Genomic DNA, 7538 nt, shown 5'->3' with positions numbered 1-7538 from the left:
GGCACAAGCACAATTTCACACTTAATTAATTGAATATTTATCACAGCACTGCGAAATAAACTATAACGTTCGCCATTACCAATACTAGAATGGATGCGTGGTCAACAATCCAATGGGAAAAAGGACAATAAAAAAGGCCATGCCATGATGGTGAAGCCGAATGCCCCGCGTAATCGTGCCAAACGCGTGAAATTCGTTGTTGATTCAGGTGCCAGCGATCACATGATCAACGACGAAGACTTGTTGGACGAAGTAAAGGATTTGGAGGAGCCAGTGATTGTCTCAACCGCCAAGACAGGTGAAAATCTTCGGGCAACGAAGATGGGTAAGTTGAGATTGAAGAGCGTTGTTAGCAAAAATTCAATAAAGAGTCTTGAATTGTACAATGTTCCTTTCATTCCTGGACTTGAAGAAAATCTTTCGGTTAGAAAGGCAAGCCAGCATGGGAAAAGGGTCACTTTTACGAATAAAGAGGTTATCTTTGAGTCTGAAGATGAAGTCATTGCTTCAGGAAGTTTCATTGATGGTTTGTTCTACCTTGATTGTATTTGGGATGGAAAGTCCTCAGAAAATGCAACATGTTCTGCACTGATTGGAAAACAGGTGAGTCTTACTACTTGGCATAAGAGACTGGGACACCTGAGTGCTACAGGTTTGGAGAAACTAATGTCAAAAGGGATGGTTGAGGGTATCAATCTATCATACGGAGAACGGAATCAAACAAGTATTTGTGAGGGCTGTCTGGCAGGAAAGCAATCCGCTTTCAAATTTCAGGATATGAAATTGCCAAGATCAAAACGACCATTGGAGTTAATTCACTCAGATGTTTGTGGAAGTATGGAAGAGGAAACGTATGATGGTTACCGCTACTTTGTAACCTTCATTGATGACTATACTCATTTTCTCGTGGTCTACCTCATGAAACACAAATCTGAAGTCTTCGAACGATTCAAGGAGTTTGAAGCTATGGCATCTTCATATTTTCAAGCACGTATTTCTATGCTTAGATGTGATAATGGCGGAGAATACACAAGTACTGAATTCCAAAATCATTGTAAGAAAATCGGAATTCAAATGATGTTCACAGTCCCATACACTCCACAGCAAAATGGAGTAAGTGAACGAATGAATAGATCGTTGATGGAAAAGGTAAGAGCAATGCTTTACGATAGTCAATTGCCTAAAGCAATGTGGGGTGAAGCATTATATACAGCAACATACCTAATCAACAGATCTCCTACGAATGGGATAGAAGAAAACAAAACTCCATATGAAATGTGGTTTAAAAAGAAGCCAAACTTGAAGCATTTGAGAATTTTCGGATGCAGAGCTTTCAAGCAAATCGCCAAGAAAAAACGTCATAAACTAGATCCGAAAACTAAACTATTGATTTTTGTGGGCTACGCAAACAATGGATTTAGATTGTGGAATGCAGATACACGTTCAATTGAAATAGGTAGAAACGTTGTATTCGATGAATCCACGATACTCTCTCATGAAATCGAATCAGAACAACAGGATTTGTTTTTTTGTACACAATTGCATAGAAAAGAGAACTATGAAGATCAAAGACAAGATATTGAAGATCAGGTATCAACTTCTGACGAAGAGCAGAGGAATGAAGACAGTACGCTGATTGAAGAAAATCAAGAAGATAACGTTTCAGCAGAAGAATCAGTTGGTGAAACTGATTATGAAAGTACTTATGAAAGTCAAGTCGATGAAAGAGACGATGATGAAGACAAGCAGCCATTAAGACGTAGCAAGAGGGATAGGAAAACTCCACGTTGGTATTCGGAGTACACAGCGAAAACGGCAATAATTCGTAACGAAGATATTCCGCAAAATATTGAAGAGCTGAAAAATCTATTTGATTGGCCTGAGTGGAAACGTGCAGTCCAAGAAGAGCTTGATGCATTGCATCATAATAACACTTGGACAGTGGTAAACGGTGTGCCAGAAGGAGTCAAGCCAATTTATTTGAAATGGATTTTCTCAATGAAAGAAGATGGACGGTATAAAGCACGGTTAGTGGCAAAGGGATGCTCACAACGGCCAGGATTTGACTATAGTGATACATTCGCACCTGTTGCCAAACTGGAAAGCGTTCGTTAAGCTCTTGCACTGGCTAACGAACACAAATTGCTTGTACACCAAATGGACGTCAAAACAGCATTTTTGAATGGGAATCTAGAAGAGGAAATCTTCATGAAACTCCCACCGAAAGAAAACGGACAAAGCCAAATTGTTCGTTTACATAAAAGGTTGTATGGACTTAAACAAGCAAGCAGATCTTGGAACAAACGTTTCGATGATGCGATGAGAGAACTAGAATTTGTTCCACTCAAAAATGACTGTTGTATTTACAAATCAAAGTCCAAAGGAATCATCCTAATTCCCTATGTAGACGACATTCTTTTAATTGCCAAAAATATAGATGATATATTGTGGATCAAAGAAAAACTTGGAAGGTTATTCCAAATGAAAGATTTGTCTGAGGTAAAACATTTCCTAGAAATGGAAATAAATCGAGATTTTGACAATCAAACCATTGAAATCTCACAAAGTCAGTATGTTGAAAGGCTCCTGGAAAGATTTGGAATGGCCGAGTGTAAACCAGTGGGGACACCATTGGACACTAATACAAAATGGTCGAAATCTGAAGGAAAACTTACTGATCAACCCTACAGAGAATTAGTAGGATGTCTACAATACCTCTCATTGACATCCAGACCGGATATATGCGCTGCAGTGAATGCGTTAAGTAAATATACCAACTGTGCAACCGATTGGCATTGGACAGGGGTAAAACGCATCTTACGGTATTTGAGAGGAACCAGTAACACCAAAATAGTTTACTCTAAACAAGCCCATAGACCAGCCTTAGTAGGATTTGGAGATGCGGATTTTGCGAACGATCCAGACGACAGGAAATCAATATCTGGCTATGCATTTCAACTCTACGGCAATCTTGTTTCGTGGTCAACGAAACGGCAACCAACAATAAGCTTATCAACGAGTGAAGCTGAATTAATAGCATTGTGCGCTGCTACGAAAGAAGGAATGTGGATAACAAAACTTCTGAATGAATTGGACGTAGTCATAACACCATTCATTATTATGGAAGACAGTATACCATGCATCCACATAGCAGAGGAGCCGAGATCACACCAACGAATGAAACACCTGGACATCAAGTATCTCTTCATCCGGGAACTCATCAAGGAAGGAAAGTTGAAGCTACAATTTATCCCGAGCGTAGATCAGCCAGCTGATGCATTCACAAAGGGGTTACCTAAAAATACACATCGAAGGTTATTCGAGCTGTTGAATGTAAAAATTGTGGAGAAGTGTTGAGAAACAAACTGCGGTGATATTATCACCATCGTCTTGTGGAGTGAACAATAACAATTTTCCATTCAACTGATAGATCGGTGCTGACACATCGGATGACAATTGTCAGTGTAAACATGAGAGATGCGAGCCGTAACTGTTATTCGCATATGGTATTGTATGCAATATTGAATGGAGAAGCTTTAGTGGTCAGTTAGAAGCTTTCCCTATTGCATACAAACTTGCTAGTAGTATTTGAATGTGTGCTATCTCATATATAGGCAATAGGGAGATAGGGAGTGTGAGAATGTGAAGCAGAAATGAACTATGTAAATAATGAACTATCGATATTGTACCATGTCTTCGTAAGATAACCTGACGTATTGAGTTTCAATAAAATCAACTTTTAAACCAAAAGTATTCTCGAAGCATTGTTGCAATTCTCGAATCACAACAGTGTCAACTCGCAAGATCCGGCCAAAATGTCACCGAACCATCATGTCCGCAGAATTCGCTTCTGGAGACATTCGGTTTTGTAAACCTCCTAAGTTCATCATTTTCGCAGTGACGAAAAAAAAGGTAATAGGGTAAATGTTGGCTTCGGCACGCATTGACTGTTTTCGGCAACCAAAATTGAAACGTTAATTTCACTATGTTTTCCCATCAACACACTTCCCTGAATGTATTCAAACGATTCTTTAGTCTTTCAGCTTCAATCTGATTATATTTGAATGACCGATCAATCATGTAATGCCAGATTTTTCTTCAAATGAAGCATACGCACTACAAAATTAGGTTGATTTCGAGTTGCCGATAATAGAACAGCTGGTTAACACGCAGTTCTAATGGGAAGGTTGCCGAAGAAAAAGAGTCTGCCAACAATAGTCACACTCACCTGAGAAGTTTGGAGCGTTGTAAAAACGCTTTAAAACCGTTTTGAAAAATTCTATGATTGGAATGGTTAGAGAAGCAAGCAGCAGATGAATGTAAACAAACAGACACGTCATATATGAGCGTGACGCTGAGAAAATGCTAATAGAAGTGCGGACGCTGCTTAGATTGACGAGAATACGTAAATTCCCCTATGTTGGTTCTGGAAGCTGTCCGAAGTTGGCTTTTACATAGGTTTCATTATCCATACGTATGCGCCCACCGGACCTGGTTGTCAGGTTGTCATACAGCTTTCGAGCTCGGGTTCTGCTTGAGTGATCGATTTGTTGGCCTACTGGTGCGGTATGCCTGTAAGCCTTCGCGGTAGCGAATTCGTTGCACTGTACTACGAGCGGCATCTTAATTTTCTCTCAAATCGCGATCGGACATACCTGGCTTACTTCTGATGGACCTCACGACCATTCCATGGACGGATGGTAGTTCCACTCCGGCGTTAACTGTGAGGCTTCCGATTCGTCCTCAAGGTTTCCCTGTTCGTTTGGTGTTACGGTGTTTCTAGGAAAATTTAACACTTTAGCCAGCTTGGACGCGGACCACGATGGATTTTCCAAAAGTCTGTGCACGATTTTTTTCTACACTCATCTTGCATGGTGACTGTCTCCAAGACAAGAGTGTGATATAAACTGAAAAAAAATATACTGTTATTGTTATTGTTGTTGTCAACAAATAGCTGTCAAAAGCTTCCTAAAACGTCCACTAGGAGCGCTGTAATAAGCTAAAGAATTTGTTCCATAACTAGGTGGGCCATGGCGTAACCTCTGGTTCAACTAGAAAAACAATCTAGGCCAGGTAATGTGCTCGTCGAACAACATCTGTGCTTTGTGCTTAATATTACTTCCAACACCCAACGAATACGTCCAAGTTTCGACGCCATCATCTGCACTCCCGGGGCGAAAGATCCCGGCAACCGTCACCTTGTCCGGTGGAAAGCGATTAAAATTCTCATCGCGTATCGGGGCTTGGTGGATACCAACTGCCATTGTTGGTGAGATCACCGTCCACCCTCGTGGAAATCGTTGGCCATGCAACGATCGAACATCATCGTCGCTGCCGATAACAGCTGCGCAGCAAACAACAGCAGCGAAAACCAACTGGTGAGTCAGTTCCAATTTCTTTGTTGAGTGTGGCGTCCGGCGAGGGCGCCACGGAGGACCTTTTTTGCCGACCCGAGTTAGGAAAGTTCATTTTATTCAAAACAGTGTCATAGAGGGGAACTTTTCAGCTCTGAGCACCAAAAACATTATTTTGACAGATCAGTTAGTTTGACTATATCAGTTATCAAAAAAGGGGTCAAATTTTGGGTAGCTGTTTTGCATAGTCTCACTATATTACGCTGTTTCGCCGCCGTTGATTGCTTTTTTTCTGGGATCCCTTGTACTCTTTCTCTCTAACACTTCGTATTTCTCTAGTCAGAATTACTACTAGTCTTCCGAAAGTCTTCCATGTTATTTCTGATGTGTTCCAGGATATTCGACATAAGTAATTGGAAGATGATCTTGAGATTCTAGTTCCGTCTTATAAAACTGTAATACCAGCACGAAAAATATACAGTGCCGGGTGTTTTATTAACGAGCTTCACTCCATTGTCGTGTCGCATGTGCCCCATTTTGCTGCTTTCTTTTCACTTTTATTTTGTTGACTCCATGGTGCCGGGAAAGATATGGCTTTATACATTATTAGCAATCACGGCATACATAACAAGGCAGGCTACTACCGACAGTAAACATCTGGTTCGGATGTAAACAAATGACGTCATTGCTATCTTTCAACAGCGCGAACCGTAGCAACGCGAATTGTGTAGTGCGACACGGTGTACACTATAGATTTTATGCCGTGCAGTGCGAGTTTAATTTGTTGAAAATGGTGAAGTGTGCTGTAATTAACTGCAGTAATTACGAAGGGAATAAACTGTGTTCGATACAATTAAAGTATTTTTGGTTTCCGCGTGAGGAAAGTTTGAAAGTTTTGTGGTTGGAAGCCTGCGGTAGAAATTTAAATACGCAACAACATTTGAAAATCTGCTCGGAACATTTCTCCGAGCAAGATTACAGGCTGAAAGATATTTTGTTGAATACGGAGTGGTCGAAACGAAGGCTGAAACCAGGAGCGGTTCCTAGCCTGAAATTGCCAGCGCAGGATGAAGGTGTTGCTTCTTCAACATTGCCAGAGAATTCCGGAAGAAGGTTAAATTCAACTGTTTTCAAAAATATATTTACTTCAATAATATCTTCATAGCAGATCCACTTTGAGCCAAGAAACTTCAGAGGAATACACGAGTACGGCAGGAGAGTATTCTTCTCATAGTACCACGGCGTTGATTCGGAAAGATGTTGGTGTTCAATCATCGTGCCCGGTTTTTTCTCATGACGTTGGCGTTCAATATGTTAACTGTACCAGAAATACGGCTGTTCAAACGGGGTAAGCAGTTAATCGAAAGTTCAAAAAAAAAAAAGGGAATGTAATATGATACATTACTTTTAGGAAAAAACTGGAAAGTTCATTGCGCAGAGAGAATTTGGAATTGAAGAAGAAGCTCAATGGAGAGAAGCGAAAGAATAAAACATACGCCTCCCTGCTGCAGAAGTCGAAAGCATTGAATTGCAATGTTTCGAAGATATTTTCAAAGGGACAGCTGCGAAAATTGCGGGATCCTAATCAGCGAAGAATTCAGTGGACACCTGATGATATTTCTCGTGCGATATCATTACATGCTGCTGGTGCAAAAGCATACCGATTGCTTTTGTCGCGAGGTTATCCTCTACCTGCAGTTTCGACTCTCAAGAAATGGGCAGGGAAGTTAAAGCTTACGCCAGGTGTTTTGAAACCAGTACTGAACCTTTTGGAAAACAGCGAATATTGCGAAAAAGAACGTGTTTGCGTTTTGTCTTTCGACGAAATGAAAGTCAAATCAGTTTATGAGTACCACCGGAGTTGCGATAAAGTTTTGAAGCCATCGAAGTACGTCCAAGTGGGAATGATCCGGGGAGTGTACAAAAATTGGAAGCAAGTCATCTACTACAATTTTGATACTGCAATGAATGCAACTATAATAACGGATATAATCAAAACGCTCAAAAACATTAAATTTCATGTTGTTGCTGTTGTTTGTGACATGGGACCGACCAACATGGGTCTTTGGCGAGAGCTTGGCATCAGTTGCGACAAGGCCTTTTTTACCGTAGCCGACCTGAAGGTTTTCACTTTTGCAGACCCTCCACATCTCATGAAACTCATTCGTAATCATTTTCTCGATA

Source organism: Ochlerotatus camptorhynchus, unplaced genomic scaffold, assembly GCF_037179485.1.
Source record: "Ochlerotatus camptorhynchus isolate MF236.1 unplaced genomic scaffold, CSIRO-AGI_Acam_v1.1 ptg000330l, whole genome shotgun sequence".
NCBI classification, from domain to species: domain Eukaryota; kingdom Metazoa; phylum Arthropoda; class Insecta; order Diptera; family Culicidae; genus Ochlerotatus; species Ochlerotatus camptorhynchus.
The sequence above is the reverse complement of the archived record's forward strand: the minus strand, read 5'-3'. Positions refer to the sequence as shown.